Source organism: Crocuta crocuta, unplaced genomic scaffold (genome assembly GCF_008692635.1).
Source record: "Crocuta crocuta isolate KB4526 unplaced genomic scaffold, BGI_CrCroc_1.0 scaffold687, whole genome shotgun sequence".
Classification (NCBI taxonomy): domain Eukaryota; kingdom Metazoa; phylum Chordata; class Mammalia; order Carnivora; family Hyaenidae; genus Crocuta; species Crocuta crocuta.
In genome coordinates, this window is record NW_027530182.1 from 3059911 (window position 1) to 3078807 (window position 18897).

At 40.1% G+C, this 18897-nt stretch overlaps 1 protein-coding gene across 1 annotated transcript in view; it reads left to right on the plus strand.

The window, feature by feature from the left end:
• SH3GL2 (SH3 domain containing GRB2 like 2, endophilin A1) overlaps positions 1-18897 on the plus strand; it is a 208836-nt gene that overhangs the window by 648 nt on the left and 189291 nt on the right. The window lies entirely within an intron of this gene.

An 18897-nucleotide genomic window follows, 5' to 3' on the forward strand; every position in this document is an offset into this window, starting at 1 on the left:
TCTCTTACCCAGTGACCTTGCGGTGTTGGTGCCCCCCGCTGTCCCGGGAAGTGCTGGCACGAGCGGTGGCCCGCACTGGGGTGACTGCGGTGATGTCGGCCGTCTGTGCTCTTCCACTGTGCTTTCTGAGCCTCTCCTTCCATGCTGTCCCCAGGCGCCTGAGCGATGGGGATGAGGCTTCCTTCTGGGAAGCTCCTGCATTAACTTTTCCTTGGAGAAGTCAGTGGTGAAACTCCTTTGAGGCCGAGGCTTGACCAGCAGTTTGTGCGTCTTTAAATATTTCCCATGGGTTTTATAGCCTTAACGCAACCAAATCCTCATCTATTTCTAAGTAGTATTTTTAGTGAACCTTTTACATCTTGAATGTGCCCATATTTCTCTGTGGGGTTAATAAGCTGTGATTACACCTTATTTAATTGAGATTCTAATACTTTGAATCTCCTTGGGCTCTGTTGAAGAATTTTACATAGAGAAAGATAAGTGAATACTTACAGTGTGACCTATTTCTTATGTAATGAGGGTGGTTACAATTTTTTTTTTTTTTTACCCTTCTAAACAGTTCTAGTTTAAGGGATCTTTAGCCAAGGACTTTGTTGATTTCTTTAATCTTTCTCATAATTTAGCCTTTCTGAATAATTTCTGAGCTTTCTCGATAAATTCTGGGCGTTCTCAATAATTTCTCAGAAGTGGTGAGGTTTTTCCGAGGCTACCACAGTAACAATCCTACTTTAAACCACATCCAGAAAAGGTGAGGGTTGTATTTTACAGAATCTTGGTTAAGGTAGGGGACAGATGCAGCATGAAATTCGCCTCCTGTACATCCACATGTGGTGTCCATCACTATTCACTTGACTTTGTAGAATCAGGTTTTTTTAGTTAAAATTAAAAAAAAAATTTTTTTTAATGTTTATTTATTTTTGAGAGACGGAGACACAGCAGTAGAGAGAGAGGGAGACACAGAGTCTGAAGCAGGCCCCAGGCTCTGAGCTGTCAGCACAGAGCCTGATGCAGGGCGTGAACCCACCAACCATGAAATCATGAGCTGAGCTGAAGTCAAATGCTTAACCGACTGAACCACCGAGGTGTCCCTAGTTTAAACATTCTTTTTTTAAATATTTTTATTTATTTCTAGGAGAGAGAGAGTGAGAGAGACAGCGTGAGCAGGGGAGGGTCAGAGAGAGAGGGAGATTCAGACTCTGAAATAGGCTCCAGGCTCCGAGCTGGCAGTCAGCACAGAGCCCGACGCGGGGCTCGAACCCACGAACCGCGAGATCGTGACCTAAGCGAAAGTCGGACGCTTAACCGACTAAGCCACCCAGGCGCCCCAGTTTAAACATTTTTTAATGCTTATTTTTGAGAGAGAGACAGAGTGCCGGTGGCGGAGGGGCAGAGAGAGAGGGAGACATGGAATCAGAAGCAGGTTCCAGGCTCTGAGCTGTCAGCACAAAGCCCGATGTGAGACTGGAACTCAGGAGCGGTGAGATCATGACCTGAGCTGAAGTCAGCGGCTCAACTGACTGAGCCATTCAGATTCCCTGCCTTTCTAGAATGTTTTATCTGTCATTTTGGGAAATTGAGAAAACTAAGATGATTTCAGTATAAATACCCATTAATGTTTTTGTTTTTGCTTTTCAAATTGGATCTTTCTGAGTCCTCTCTGACAGAATGTTTGTAAATATTTGTTGGTGTAACATGGAAGGCCTTTGATAACTCTGGACTTCAGATTCCTTCAGTGTTACAGAACCAGCACAGGTGCTACCATAAATTCTCAGGCAGGACTTCTTTGAAGTCACTAACCTATTTAATTTCAGGTATTTGTCACTTGTCTAAAGCAGACCTTAGCCCTGAGTTTACGGACACCACATCCATTCTTCTCTTTGATTCTGAGGACTTCAGCTGCAAATCTTGGTGCCCTAAAAGGCAATTAGGAACCTTGGGAAAGGCTAAGGCTTGACCCCCACCTCTGCTGTCAGTAATCTTGAACGAGTTATTTAACATTTGAATGTGTCCTTGCCAAATGGGGTTAAATATCCACTTCCTAGAATTGACAGTACAGAGGAGTTTTTAGAACACATGGAAGTGTTCAATAAATGCTGTTAACATTAAAGATAATTCTATTCAAGAGTCTCTCTTGAATGCTGAGAACAAACTGAGGACTGATGGGGGTGGGGGAGAGGGTAAGGGAGGTGATGGGCATGGAGGAAGGCACTTGTAGGGATGAGCACTGGGTGTTATATGGAAACCAACTTGACAATAAACTATTAAAAATAATTCCACAAGTATAAGATCTTGTTCTCTGTATTAGTAATAATGACACTTGAGGAAATTATGGAAGCTAGGCTTTTTAGTTTTGCTACCTTAACAGAGAATGGTCACATGGCTTCATTTCAGCCAAATCCTGAAGTTCTATGTAACACGGAAGTTCAGAATAAAAAACTAGAATTGTGTGATATGAAAGAACTTACTAGATTGTTGGAGGAGGTTTGCTTGTGACAAGAGTAGTATTCACACCTGATTCAGTTGCAGAGTCACTGAGTCATTTTCTTTTTACTGAAAAGCCTTTCATTTTAGAAGTGAAACAAAACACAGTATCTTATCCAAAACTTAATGGAGCACAATCTTAGCCCCAGGCAAAGATTATTCTTCCTGTGTATGTATGTATATTTGAAGGGTGTGTAAAGCCAGTGCTGGTGTTTGCGTGTGACAAAGATATTAGGGGGAACAGCTACGTCCTACTTTTTAAGCCATTTTTCCATACACAGTTCCGTGAACCTGATCTTATCTACAAAGTAAGCTTTACACCTAGAATTAGTTCCTTTTGAGAATAGATATGCTGGATTATATGGCCAGTGTTCTTTTTTTTAACATTTGTTTATTTTTGAGAGAGAGCTACAGAATGTGAGTGGGGGAAGGACAGAGAGAGAGAGAGCGGGGGGNGTGGTCAACACAGAGCCCAATGCAGGCCTGAACTGGGGCTCTAACTCCGGAAGGGCATGACCATGACCTGAGCCGAAGTTGAACGCTTAACCGACTGAGCTACCGAAGCACCCCTATATGGCCAATATTCTTAAGTGAAGGGCCCCTCTTCAGACACACATTTTTCTTGTTTCTCTGAAAGTGAAACATATCTGAAAGTGATATTTGTATTAATAAAGCAGTATGCCTTTAGTATTTGATGGATTTGAAATCTCTAATTAGAAATGTCAAGGCTGTTCTCTTGGTTTGGAACTGATTATTTCTACTTTGTTGCTGGCAATTTTTTTCATCTCTCTGATATTTGGAGGGGAAAATGCTTTCACTAAAGACAGTTTATAGAGCGGGAAAGACTTTCTGGTTGAGAATATATTAACAGAGCAAATATTATCTTTTTACTTTAATATGTTTTATTACTTTATTGCTTATGGATATAATCAATCACACAATTAGAATAAATAAGGAACTCTCTTTTTCGTTACTGTAAAATAGGACAAAGGAACTTGTATTATTCTACTTTTAGTGAGTTTTATTCATATTGAGATTTCATTTTAGCAAGAGAAATATCAATTTTTTTTCACTTGTTTAAACTGTCAGCATATTAGGTAAAAATAGCTGTCTGGTTCCAGCTAACATGCTCTTATTATAAAATCTATACTTAATTTTTAAAAAAAATCAAGCATTTGTTTTGCACATACCTTGCTTGGTAGAAACAGGTCAAAGTTTGTTACAGAGTACTGTTTGTTAGATCATCATATTAGTTCTGTACAAATGCCATTCCAGAATATCAAATTGAGTATCTTAAAGGACAGAAATATATTATCTCACACTTCTGGAGTCTTGATGTAGGGGACAGTAAGGCCACGATCCTCTGAAGGCCCTCGGCCAGAGTCTGTTGAGGCCTCTTTGCTAGCTTCTAGTAGTTTGTTGGCAATCTTTGGCTTTTCTTAGTTTGTTTGCAAGATCACCCTGATTGATCTCTGTCTTCACGTTAGCATGATTTTCTTCCTATCTGTGTCCAAATCTTCCCTTTCTCTAAGGACACCAGTCATATCGAATTGGAGACCCACCCAAGAACATATGACCTCATTTTAGCTTAAGTAATCACATCTGCAATGACCGTATTTCCAAAATAAGGTCACATTCTGAGGTACTGGGGATTAGGATTTCAACAAAAGAAGTTTTTGGAGGGGGCCACATAACCCATAACAGCCATTATTTGCGTGAAAGGATTCACCACAGTGTTCTTCTAAATATTGCATTCAATTTAGCATTAAAAAGACAATTCAGTCTATAATAACAGCTTTATATTGCATTGAATGAGATATGCTTTCTTTTAAATAAGTTTGGTTAGGATATATACCTACTATAGACTGTGTCTTTTTTTTTAATGATAAAAACTAATATTTGGTTAGGCTGTATGTTATGATATAGTCTGGTGCATGATTATTGTCTCACTCAGATTCATCATACCAGAGTATGGAAAATTTTAATTTCATTGATATTTTATGCCTTTCTGTGTAACTAATTTCTTCATGCTTGCATCATATTTAAAGTGCTGTATTTCATATAGATGTTTAGCTCAGGAGAATGTCGTATACATCTGTTTATGCATTTACTGATTTGGTGAGACTTCAAACTTGTTAAGGTATTTAATGAAATATATAATTAGTTATAACTTTTAGTGAGGTCCTCAGTTCCTTAACTGCCTGCAGTTAAGCAGTAAAATCTCTACTGCCTTCACAATCTCAAATATGACTTTTTTTGTTCACACAGGGTTTCTATACAGGCATTCTTTGATGGATTCTTAGCCTGGGTCAGTAATAGACTGGCAGGACTATATATTTTCTAAAATTAAATGCCACATTTTATATGTGCATTTTTCTGAGGGAAAAGTTTTAGCCTGTCATCTGCTTTTTTATTAGCTTTTTTTTTTTTTTTTTTTTTTTTTAAAGTAGGCTTCATGCTCAGTGCACAGCCCAACATGGGGCCCAATGCATGGCTCGAACTTAAGACCCTGAGATCAGGATGTGAACTGAGATCAAGAGTTGGATGCTTAACTGACTGAGCACTAAGTATCAGCTTCTTTTTTTTTTTTATTATCAGCTTTTTTTAAATGTTTATTTTTGAGAGAGAGAGAGAGAGAGAGAGGTGGGGGGAGGGACCTTGAGGGGTTCGAGGTCAGAAGATCATAAACGGGCCCTGTGCTGACAGCAGAGAGCCCAATGCAAGGTGTAAAGTCAGAACCATGAGATCATGACCTGAGACAAAGCTGGACGCTTAGGTGACTGAGCCATTCAGGCATCCCTTGTCATCAGCTACTTAAAGAAATTCCTAATCCCTATCCTGTCCCCTTCTCCCAAAGTAAAAATGCGTTTAAAAATTTTTTTGATGTTTATTTATTTTGAGAGAGAGAGAGACAGAGTGTGAGGAGGGGAGGGGCAGAGAGGGAGATACAGAGTCTGAAGAAGGCTCCAGGCTCTGAGCTGTCAGCCCAGAGCCCGATGTGAGGCTTGAACTCATGAACTGTGAGATCATGACCTGAGCCAAAGTTGGACGCTTAACCAACTGAGCCACCCAGGTGCCCCAGTAAATGCATTGTAATGAACTGATCATGTCATTCATGTCATTAGGAGAGAAGGGGGTGGTTCTTAACAATAACACTTGCATCTATTTATTACTTGGCTTTAGACTACCTGCTGAAAATGCATCCACCTCTAAACTAATTTTAGGGGCAATCAAATATAAAAAAAACCTTTCAAAAAGTGTCAGAGTTGAATGAGATAATGTCTGTGAGAGTGCCATGCTTGCATAATAACTTGAACCATGCAAAAAAAAAAAAAAAAAAGTTGTCAATGAGCTCTGACTTAGTGATACACTTGGCAAATGGGCCTGTGGAGGAGTTTGAAATGAAAGTGGCTGCTGAAAATAATTTCTCTTGAGACTGAGGTTCTTCTTGATCAAGTTTTTTTTTGTTGACACAGTTACATTTTTTTGCAAGGCTTTTCCCCCAGAGTTATTCTTTAATGTTTTAAATTGAGTTCACATGAACTTTACTGTCTATTCAGAAAATTTTGAAGTACATACCTCCCAAATGAACTAGAAACACCCTTGAAAATGCATCAAGACTTGGTGGGGGAAAAGGTGACTGTTTTGAGGAGAAATGTCATTGTAGGAGAGAGGGACTTAATATTGATGCATGTTGGGGGGGGAAGGTTCAACTGGCAGACCAGAGTCCATTCTGCCAAGCTCCTTGTGTTGCATTCAGATTCCCAGGCTTTCATGCAACCCTATGGCTATCGTTAGGGTGGGCAGCTTGAGGAAGTGAGAGAGGAGGGCAAGACTCGTTTGAATAAATAGATTTGGAGGAGGCAGAGTTTAAGAACAGCCCCAGGGTGTAAAGTGGTGGGGCTTTCCTTCCCAAGGTAAGGCCAGATGGGCAGGCTTCTGGAGAGGAAGAAATCAGAGGTTTTCCTTGACCTCTCTGTTTCCCCCTTTCTATTCATTTCATCATTTGTATCTTTGTATCTTTGTTGTGTGTGATAATGATCACTTGGGTGTGGTACCAAGAGGGGACCCAGGAGGAGCTTAGGAAAACAAGGTTTATTAAGTTCACAGGTTTCAGGGAGACATACTGCACACTGGGGGGGCCACATATGAGGAGGGCCAAGGGAGCGGGCTCAGCCACGCAGGTGGTGGCCAAGAGAGAGCGCAAAGACAAGTGAGTGGGCGAGTGTCTTTGTTGGAGTCAGGGTGGAGAACACCAGAAAAGGCAGAGGGCACTTTGTTGGTGCATTTGAATGTTACTAGGTCATAGTCAGGGGAAGGCTGAGAAATGAACTTGTGGTGGGAACCACCTTATCACAGTGGTGCATATCACTGTGGTCACCTGGGTGGGTTGCTCACAGCTCGTTGTATGTGAGGCTGTTAAGGCGGCAGGAAACAAAATATGAAGTATTAGAATTTTACAGTACAACCTTTATCGATATATTGTGTTTTGGTTTAGATTTTCTTTATTGCCCTAATCCCTTTGGAGTCCAGATGTTTAAATGTGATTTATGTGGTCTATAATGGATAATAAAGACTAAGAAGAAAGCTACAGCTATACCTATTAAAATGTCATGATCGTAAGCCCCGTAAGTGTTCTTGTAGAATATTGATAAAATATTTTCAAATGACATTAAATCATCAACTGAGTCTGATGCTTCATGAAATAAATTTACTGTTTATGAAGATTTTACATTTAAATACAACTTCTGAATATGATATCTAGTTGCTTCGCTCTCACCCCCCTCTGCCCAGCCCCAGGTCAAATTCTATATGGGATGGATGACTGTGGAGAAGCTTTCTATAATTTGTGAGGACCAGTGAGCTCCTAGGAGGTTTGCTTAGATGCTCCGGTCTCTGAAGGACCACTCGGCAGTATTTTGTGGCCTCTTCTGAATAATGGTATCTGAAAGAAATACAAGTATCTTTCTTATAATTCAAACTGAATCTTCCCCACACATCTTACTTGGAGCAGTTCCATAATACTAAGAAATATCTCAGTATCAAAGTACAGTGCTTGTTAGGCACACGTGACTAGTCTGCCTATACTTTTTCATGTTCACGAAACATTGTCCTCGGTGACCACTCCCGTTTGGAGAAGGAAAGATTGGGAGTCATGGCAATTATTGTCCATATAGTGATATCACATTCCGGGTAAGCATTCTGGGTCCCAGCCCCTGTAGTAGAGGAAGTTCTGTGGTTTTACCTTGGTTCTGCAATCAGGGATTCTTTTGTTCTCTCTTCTATTTGGCCAAAATCTAAAGAGGGTGACAGGGAGTGTGTCCTCTTTGGAAGCTGTGTAGCTTCTTTAGTTGGCTTCCTGTTTAGTTAATATTTGGGGTTTTTATAGTTATAGGCTTTTTTTGTATCAAGTTCATTTATTTTGAGTGGGAGCGTACATGTGCACATGTGAGTGGGGAAAGGGGAGAGAAAGAATCTCAAGAAGGCTCCATACTGTCAGTGCAGAGCCCCATATGGGACTTGATCCCACAAGCCATGAGATCATGGCCTGAGCTGAAATCAGGAATTCCATGCTTAACCATCGGGCTGAACTACCCAGACACCCTTGCAGTTCCAGGCTTTTAACTACTCATGGCTCATGGCCGATTTGGGCAACAAAATTCCTTCAGAAACTTAGGGGATTTCCCATTTGCTAGTTACCACAGTGGAATCTTTTTGGATCCCATTGATTCAATGAATCTTTTTTGTATCTAATTTTCAACCAGTAGGTTTGGTTGTGTTTATCAGAACTTTGTAAGAGAGCCTCATGCTTTGATTTAACCAAAAATCTTTTTTTTTTTTTTTTTNGATTTAACCAAAAATCTTAATAGATGTTTACTGCCCATTGCTCTTTTCCTTCTTACTTCCCATTGTATGCCTCAGGGATTCAGGATGACTGGGGGTTCTTAACATCTTTAACACATGGTTTTCAAGATTTCCAAAGGAAAGAGTATGTTGGAACAATCATGGGAGATTTCTGTGAGCCAGGCCTGGACAAAGAATGTGGTAGGCAGGATGCTCTCATATCTCATATTGCACCCTCTTATTTGAGTGTGAGTCAACCTGTCACTATGAAAAGCTGTTCCTCCTAAAATTCCTACTCTGTATGGGAAAAGGGAGATTGTATATTTGGGATTAATCTAATCATATGAACCCATTAAAAGCAGAGCATTTTTGCTGGTTGGTAGTGAAAGGGGAAGTCAGAAAGATTGGAAGCATAAGAAGGACCAGACTTGCTCCTGTTACAGAGGGAGGAGCCATGTGAGAGGGAATGTACTCAGCTCTGGGAGTAGAGAGCAATTTTTAGATGGTAGCCAGCAAGGAAACAGGGACATCACACCCACAGTGTTAAAGGGCTGGACCCTGCCAACAACCTGAATGGAAGAGAATTCTTCCCCAGAGTCTGCAGATAGGAGCCCAGTCTAGCTGTCATCTTGATTTTGACCTTGTGAGACCCTGAGCAGAGAACCCAGTGTAGCTGGCCCAGACTTGCGACCTGTAGAACTGTGAGCTGATAAATGACTATAGTTTTTAAGCTGCTAAGTTTATGATAATTTCTTATGCAACAACAGAAAATTAGTAGAAAAAATAGTCCCTTCTTTTTACGTTCAGTTGGCTGGAGCTCACGTAGCCAAACTGTGGAATACCTAAGAGCAAGGGAAGAAGCAAGGAGGCTGGAAAGTGTAGTCAAGCAGTGTACCCAGAATGTAGAAGTGAGTAGTGGTAAAAACCTAGAAGTCTTTGCTGTCTATGTGCCTATAATACACCCATTTGTGTGTGTGCTTCTGAGTGTCTGTGTATGTACGTACATATATCTACGTACACACACACAGAGGCACAATTTAAATTTCATTTGTTGAATCAGCTTTTCTTATACATAAGGCCCAATGTTCCATATGCCTTTTTAAATACATTTTATATTTTACAGATGTTTCCTCCTATAATGTTTAGGTTTTTATATATTTAGATCTTTTTTCCTGGTAAAATACACATTTCCTTTTGTGGTTGCTGATCAGTTGTAAACAGTGAGGCTGTTAACTACTTTCTGAGGAGCCTCTTAGCTTGGTAGGCTGCTAGTACAGTGATTGCTTCATTGACCTTGGAATGAAGAGACTGTAGAACATTGAGGAGCTTTTTGAATTATTAGTCTCCATCAAAGCATCAGGGATTTTTACTGGTTAGAGTGGAGTGGTTGACTGTTCACCCTGCATCTGTTCCTATGTTTGTGGAAGGCCTGTGCCAACACAGACATGCTGAGATGCCCATATTTAGTGCGGGCACATCAAACAGCTACGTGGTAATTTGAAGTCGTCCATTAAGGTACTGAGGACTTCAGGTGCATGTGGCACATTTCGTGTTGTCTGTCTGTGTTAGGTTAGTTCCTTGCTCTTTGACATGACTTGCAGATCCATAGCCCTGAGTGATTTTCTAAGTGCAGCTGGTAGACAGTGCCAGGCATATGTTGGAAAGGATGAGGTCCGGCCCCTGAGATGTCCCGTAAGGATGTGGTGTCAGTTGGGCAGCTTGGCTGGGGAGAGAATAGTCAGTCCTGGTCCATATCAGAGTGCTGAAGTAACCGGAAGGTGAAGCATCCAATTGGAATTGAGTACAGAGCGGGTACAGCTTTCACCCTTGTATTCTCTGCATTTGCTGCTTACTGAAGTGACCCTGGTGTGCTTCTTGAGGTTGAATGAATGCTGTGTATGGTGACTTGCTGGACATACTTATATTATTTATTAAACTGCTTAAGCGGTTACTTCTAGGCAAGACCTACAAACCCAAACCCTTTGCTGGCCGTGGACCCTTTGCTACATCATGTTGTAGACTGACTAATGGAAGTACTTTCTGGAGATGTTCCTCATTAATACCATCATCAAGATGGTACTCATGGAAGTTGATAGCCTATTATCTAGACATTCTGTTCTGCTTCTTATGTTCAACCTTGCACCTCAGTTGTGTCTCTCTTGCCCCTTTAAATTAAGTTTAACAATCGTTTGCCGTTGAGCCCTTTACTGTTCCTCCCATCCACTACTCTCTATGTATCTTCGGTTCCTTTGAAACTCACAAATCTGAAATTTCCATTTTTCACTTTTTTTGGTCATTACCTTCACCATAAACCTAGTCCAGATTTTTCAGAGAGATACTTACCGTGCTCATCACTCTTCTCTAAGTTTCTTCATGTAGATATGGAAAGCTCCTTTTTTCCAGCTGCAACAGAAGCTGGGGAAGCTTGTCCTTTTTTGTAAAATTTAAATGATCACAAAATACTTGAACAATGTGGATGTATTTTATTCATTTCTTTACAAGCTCTTTCAGCTTTCTGTGTCTCAGATGTACACATATAAAGACTTTTTTTTTTTTTACCATAAACCATCTTAAATGAAGATGGTATCTTAAACAGAAAGCTTATCATTAAATCTCTGCATGAGTGCATTTGTCTGAATTTGATGATTGTTACTCTACTTTTTTGATGCAATGAATTATGCTGATATTATGTGATATGTGTTGTTTTGCTTTTTATAACATCTAAATTCTTGGTATCTGATGTCCTTGTGTCTGCTGGTTGCTGCCATGAAAGAATAAAGTGAATGTAGGCAGTCAGCTTCAGTAGACTTAACATGGTTATGGTGGGGTAATTTGTCCCCCAAAATTGTTACTCAGTTTTATCTTCATGAGTTTTGGGCATCTATGTCATCTTTACATTACTGACTTAACTTTAAATATGAATCATTGTATTACTTTTGTAAATGGGAAAGTCACTCTCACTTTTCATAAGTAAAAGTATAAGAATTATCATACAGAAATGTTAAGTCCTAGATACTCTTGCTGGACTAAATCTGTGAGCTTGAAGTTTATTCTGCTTTTGTTAAAAAGGAGATTAACGTATAAGGTAAGCAGCATGTATCCTAACAATACACTGAGACTTTGTCTCTCACTAAATCAGAATGGTGAGAGAACAATAAAGGGAATGTTATCCTCATTGAGGGAATCAGTATTATTAAGGACACAAGTCTGCACCAGTTGTATTATTTGAAACATGCCCCCTCCCACGATTTGACCATTATATAAATGGTTGGCCATTTTTGGCCTATCAAGGAATTTTCTGCCCATGACAGTGGATCTAATTATGTACCATAAAAGGGAAGGCCATTTGCCTAGAGCAGCACTGAGTCACGTATTCTGTGCATAATGTTCAGATGGGAGGCAACTTCGAAAGAAGTTCTTGAAATCATTTAGAAAACGATGAAAGGCCACACATCATTAAGCTCTATAGAACATGGTTATCAGGAGCCCAGACTTAGAGGCTCAGAAACTTCAGATCTCCTTATAGTTTTCCCATTCTAAGGACTTGTAAGACCTGAGCCAAGTCACTAGTCACTTGATTGCTACTCTCAGCAACTGCTAAGTTCTACAGATGAAGTAATATAGTCCTGGGCATGAGTTTAGGTTCTGATATTTTATGCTGGTCTTGTTCTCCTCTGATTCATTATCTAAGTGTAGCTAGAGCGATCTTTCCAGAGAACAAATCTAATGTTGCTCCTCTGCTTAAAATTCTTCAGTGGCTCCTTATGGCTCCTGGCACAAAGCCCTTCGAAGGCCCATTAAGGATTTGGAGTGTGATCTGGCCCCTGTTTACCAATCCAGTCTCATTGTTCACAACTCTTTCTGTATGTGCTTAGCTTTTACAGCTTTATTCCACACAAACTTACTTGCCGTTGAGCCTTTGAACCATACTGACTCTTTGTAGAAATCTCCCTTCCCTTTTTTCTACTTTACGCTTGACTAATCACGACTCCTCTTGAAGGTCTCAGCTTGATATTTTCTCAGAGAGATTTATCTTTGCTTCATATGGTGTGGGTTAAATGCCTTTCCATGTGCAATGAAAATTGCCCAGTACACTTCTTTTAAGTGTAGCACTTGGCCCACTGCACTGCAGGCTCCCATTGTTTCCTTGTTGGTATCCTCAAGGGTGGAAATAAAGAAGGGGACCTTGTCTCTTCTGTCCTTCATTGTGTCCCCAATGCCTGTCCCATTGTGAGCATTCAACTGATACTGTTTTCTATGTATTCATATTTATATATATTAAAAGGGGTTATCTTATGTATATGTTTTTAATCTGTTTATTTCTGCTAATGTATATGTTTTTAATCTGTTTATTTCTGTACTTAAAAAAAGTTTATTTATTTTGAGAGAGAGAGAGAGAGAGAATGCACACAAGTGGGAGAGGGGCACAGAGAGGAGGAGACACAGAATCCAAAGCAGGCTCTAGGCTCTGAGCTGTCAGCACAGAGCTTGATGTGGGTCTTGAACCCACCAACCGTGAGATCATGCATGACCTGAACTGAGGTCGGATACTTAACCAGTTTAGCCGCCAAGGTGCCCCTACATCACATATTTTTAAGAGTTAATTTAAAAGTTAAATGAAAACATGATCTCATAGGGCGCCAGAGTGGCTCAGTGGGTTAAGCGTCCAACTTAGGCTTAGGTCATGATCTCACGGTTTGTAAGTTCCAGTCTCACGTCATGCTCTGTCCCCTGCTCATGCTCTGTCTCTTTCTCTCTCTCAAAAATAAATAAACATTAATAAAATAAACAAACAAACAAACATGATCTCATAAAATTGTAGGTTTAAAATGAACTTTCCTAACTGTAAGCCTGGCTAGCATTGCTAGGTACTATCTTAACTCATTAACTACTTACATATAACAGCCCTAGAGGTTGCTACATTATTAGCCCCACTTTAGAGGTGAAGAAACTGAAGCTCAGAGAGGTTAAGCTGCCCAAGGTCATAAAGCTTCAGTGGCAGAACCAGGATTTAATCCAGGTTAGCTGGTTTCAGAACCAGTAACTGCCAAGTTATTCTCAACTATGAGTCCTATTCCAGTTTTAAATGTCAAACTAAGAAATATCTAAAAGGACCAATTAAGCAGTAAAATAAGAACACCTTAGTAGGAAAAATAGAAAAGAATATGGAAAGGCAATGTTTGACATAACTACAAGTGGCCATGATACACATAGAAAAATCATGGAAGCCAGATAGCAACATCGGACGTTTTTCATCGTTTAGATCTGCATAGATTAGAAGGATAGGTAACATTCTGAGTCAGCCAGGGTGTGAGAATGTGTGTTTTCATTTGCTGGTGGGAGTGTAAACTGTTGTAACACTTCAGGTGATCAGCAGGCCTCTTCTTTGTAATTCTGTTTTCAGGAATCTGTCCACGGAAAGTAAATGTATAACCTTGCAAAACTTGGTGCATAGTTGTTCAATTTGGTAGTTACTGTAGTGAAAAATTGGAAGCAGTGTAAATGTCAAGTGATAGGAAATGGGGAAATAAATCTTGGAATGTCTATATTACTGAAGGTCTATAGCCATTTTATCCATGGGGCAGTATTTATTGGTGTAGGGAAATGTTCATGATTACTCCTAAGTGAAAGAAACAGGCCATAAAACACATTTGTAATATGCCTAATATTGGAAAAGAAGCACTACAATAGTAGTAGTAAAATAAGTTGAAAACTTATATGCCAGGTAATAGTGCCATAAGATTTGTGTTTCCACATTTTTTTCCTCATCTTTTTTAGGTTGTTGTATTTATCACTAAATTATCTTTCTGCCCTATCATCTTTACTTCTTGTTCTGATCCCCACTTCCTCAGGTTAAATGGGAAACATGATAAAGAAGAATCTTTAAGACATCAGTGAGATTGGGAGTAAACCCGGTTTCCACCAAATTCTAGAGCCATAAGGCAATGTGAGTTTGCTCCGTTAGACATTTAGCTTAGGAGTATGTGAATGCCTGCCTCGCTCTCCAAAGAGCCCTGCACTAAATTGTGCTGCCTGGGTTTCTTCTGAATGCATGGCTGCTTTCCCTATTTCTCTAAGAAGTGTAGGAACCTCATAAATAAGAATATTGCTAATGACTTTTGCTGGCATTTCTTTTATATAAAGATTTCTTTTCCCCAGAACCTTAGTCTTATCCTTAGGAAAGAGTGTGTCCTGACTTTGATTGTGTTTTGCACAAAGGAAGGAGGGCAGCTAGGACACGTCTAGCATCGAAGAAGAGTATTTCGGCAAGATGTTCTAAGTAATCTGGTGTAAGATGGTCAGTCTCCTCCTCCAGCCCTTATACTGGGAGCCCCCGTCAGTTCTGGGCTTCTTGACAAAAGGCCTGTAGACAGTGCCATCTCAGCAAAAAAGAATGAGGTGGTATGGAAACACGGTAAGAGGATAGGAGACGTTCCATGTGATACCCTTTGAACTTGAATGCAGAATTCTGTTCATAGTCTCTGCTGGGCTTCTTTTCTGAGGACAGAAAATGTGAACTTTAGGAAGCCACTAATGGAAAATTATTACCTCCTCTGTCTGCCCCAAAATAGAATAGAATGGAAGGACCATGACCATGAAACACAGTCTCAATAATGAGATGGGCAGGTGACTTTCAGCATCCTCCCAGAAGGGACACATCTGGCAAGATGGACGGGAGCACAGAGGGTGGCTGCTGGTTGGGCACAAGTGCGCCTTTATGGAGGGTTTGGCTTTCTCTTGGGCCTGGCACTCTTTAATGGCTTCAATGAAAAGTGCTTCGAGCCCTGAGACAAATAGGCTGTGAAGTCATTTCTGGAGTAAAGCTTGTTTTTCCAGTCTCTGCAGAATCTCTTCTAATTTCTGGAGCCAACATTAACTTGTAAGTTGAGAAACAGAGTTGAAGACTGTCTCAAGAAATTTGTTTTCTTGCCTAATAATCTGATGGAAGTGTATACTGAACTGATGCTTTTGTTTTCTCCAAAGCTTTAGGTTTAGGTCCTCTTTAAGTGTTCAAAGATTTCAACTTTAAAAAAAAAATCACTTTATGAGTGATTTTTGAGTTAAGATGGATGTAACATAATTGAACTTTGTTACTTATACATTCTGCACTGTGTTCTTTGGTGCTTCTCTCTCTCTGTCAATCTCTCTCTCTCTCTCCCTCCCCCCCTTCCTCCCTCCGTCCCTCTTTCTCTCTCTCAATGTTTGTTTATTTAGAGAGGAAGGGGCAGAAAGAGAGAATCATAAGCAGGCTCCTCACTGTTAGCACAGGCCCAATGTGGGGTCCAGTCAGTCCTATGACCCCATGAGATCATGACCTGAGCTGAAATCAAGAGTGTAGTGGTTAACCATCTGAGCCACCCAGATGCCCCATAGCTGCTTCTCTTAAAAGTAGAAGAGTTTTACAGGACACTTGTCTCATCATTGGGCATTACTGGTGGAAGGTGAGGTGTGTGAGTCTGATTTGTGTGTTTAAATGCAGGGTATTAAAATATGCTTTAATAAGCTACTTAATAAGTTATTTGTTTATGCAAGAGAGAATCTTATTTGTATCAGTGTGTAGTCTCCTCTGGTTCCTAAGCAGACTATTGGAACCATGAAGTCCTGATTGTTACGGCATCTGTAGGCTGGAAGAGGTTGTGCACCTCTGTTTCTGTAGATTAAATGACTTCACTTTTGCTTGCATCATCATTTTGAAGATGCTCAACCCTTGCCTCCTGCTTCATTTCATTGTGATTCGGACCCCAGCCTAGTATCTCTGCAAGTCACTGAAAACCAACAAAGTGGTTCCCAGACCTGGTGATGCATCTTACTGGCTTCCCACCACCTGAGGTTCTGAATCAGATTTGAGAAGGGCCATACACATTACTAAACAAAACAAAATAAAACAACTCCTCAGCTTAGGACCTGCTGTCTGAAGAGTCTTCTATTAAATAGGAGAACATGGGGGGGGGGGGGGGGAGATTCATACCAAGACCATGTAAGTTGGAGAAATACGGGATGAGACAAAGGAAGCATGTTTCTGCACTGCAGGATTTTCCAGAGGCTGACTATCATAAAATGTTGAGAATTCTTGAAGCAGCGTATGGCTACATAGTTTCCCAAACTTAATAAGTACATTCTCCTGCCTACCCCCCATTCTTTCTTTTTCTCTCTTCCTCCATCTTTAAAAGAAAAAATACCTTAAAAACAGATTTGTTCTAAATCACTTGTACAGCAAATAAAGAATAGTTTTCCTTTAAAAGTTGTTTTTTTTTATTTTTAGTGTTTTATTTATTTCTGAGAGACAGAGAGAGAGAGAGTAGAGAGACAGACAGACAGACAGCATGAGCAGGAGAGGGACAGAATCTGAAACAGCCTCCAGGCTCTGAGCTGGCTGTCAGCACAGAGCCAGACACAGGGCTCGAACCCACGAACCATGAGATCATGACCTGAGCTTAAGTTGGATGCTCAACTGACTAAGCCACCCAGACGCCCCCGTTTAAAAGTTCTTAAAGTTTGATTTTGATACGTGTTTCTCTACGTGGAGACATTACCTCTGTTTTAAAAGATGTGTCAGGGTCTTTTGAATAATTTCTCCTATCAAACTCTTTAAAAAATTAACTATAGTATATTGTTAATGTAAAAATATATTGATGTAACATAATAACAATATTATATTGATGTTGTATATTACGTCCTCATGACCTATTTGTTTTATAACTGAGAGTTTTGTACCTTTTGAGTCCCTTTACCTGTTTTGCCCATCTCCCACCTCTGACACACCAGTCTGTTCAGTGTATCTGTGGGCTTGGTTTCTTGGCTCTGTTTTAGATTCCACATGTAAGTGAATAGTATGGTATTTGTCTTTCTCTGTCTGACTTACATCATTAGTGTAATGCCCTCAGAGTCTGTCCATGTTGTTTCATATGGCAAAATTTCATTCTTTTTTATGGATGAATAATTGTGTGTGTGTGTGTGTGTGTGTGTGTGTGTGTGTGTGTATGCCACATTTTCTTTATCCATTTATGGATACTAGGTTGTTTCCATACCTTGACTAAATAATGGTTCAGTGAACCACAGGGGTGCATATGCCTTTTCAAGTGTTTTTATTTGTTTGTTTTGTATGAATACCCAGAAGTAGAATTACTGGATTATATGGCAGTTCGTTTTTATTTTTTTGAGGAAACTCCATACCGTTTTCCACAGTGGCTGCACCACTTTGCATTCCTACCAACAGAGCATGAGGGTTCCTTTTCTCCACAGCCTTGCCAGCATTTGTCTTGTCTTATTTGGTAATAGCCATTTTAACAATTGTGAGGTGGCATCTCATTATGGTTTTGGTTTGCAGTTCCCTCATAATGTTGAACATCTTTTCATGTATCTGTTGGCCATCTGTATGTCTTCTGTGGAAAGTAAGGATTTGACTCTTTATTAACGACTTAGATAATTCTTCACTAACATTCATCTCAAACTGGCACGTCACTAACTTTTCCCTCTTTGTTGATGAATGTGGGGTGACACCGTAGCATTTTATAGAATGTATGTGCTTATTTTACTACTTTAACTTCTCTCTAGGGAGAAGGCGTATTGATGCTGAACCACTTAACATTTGGGAACTTGGAGGCTGAGTAACTTGAGTAAAGTTTCTGCAGAAATGATGGAACTCCAAGGCTCTTTGCGCCTAAGCCACTGCTAGAAGTGCCAGACACACTGATGGCCGCTGTGAGAGATAAGAAGGGAGAGAAACAGTGGGACAGCATCGTAGCATAGCATTCCCCAACTGCTGCAAGTAGCAACAGCTATAGATGGCCTGCCCCTGCCTAAAAAGCCATTTACAAATACAGAACCATATTGTTGCCTCACACTAGAAAGAACTATAAGATATGCAATAGTAGGTTGTTCAGAAATGTTATGAGAATTCAGGAGTAAGTATTTATTCAAAGGTTATTTTTTGGTAAGCTTATGGGGAAAAAAGCTTTCCAATATATTACTAATTTACTTATTTATTTTTAAAGATTTTTTAAAAGTTTATTTATTTTGAGAGAGAGTAAGCATAAGTAGGGGGGAGGCAGAGAGAGAGGGAGAGAAAGAATCAGAAGCAGGCTTCCTGCACTGTCAGCACAGAGCCCTGTGGGATGCTTGATCTCATGAACCGTGAGATCATGCCCTGAGCTGAAATCAAGAGTCTTGCCACTTAACCGACTGAGCCACTCAGGCACCCCTACTTATTTATTTTTTAAAGAGTAATTAGTAGTGATGCTGTTGAGTTACAAATAGGTCAGTGCAAAGGCCTTTAGCCATTGTGCCTTGTGGTTTTGATATGTCCCCTGGATGAGTGAGATTGCTCAGAACTGGGGCTTCTCTGTGGGGAGTGGACTTTATTCTAGTTTACACTCTCATTTTTTTATTTTGTAGGTTCCCCGATTATAGTGACTTATTCTATACTGTACAGTCTCACATTTTATATTGAATTCTATACTGTACAGGCTCACATTTTATATTGAGGTTATTAGTCATGTAGAATTTTCTGAGGCAAAATCTATCCTCCTGATATATTGGCACTTGTCAAGTCCATTATTTAAATGCCATGGG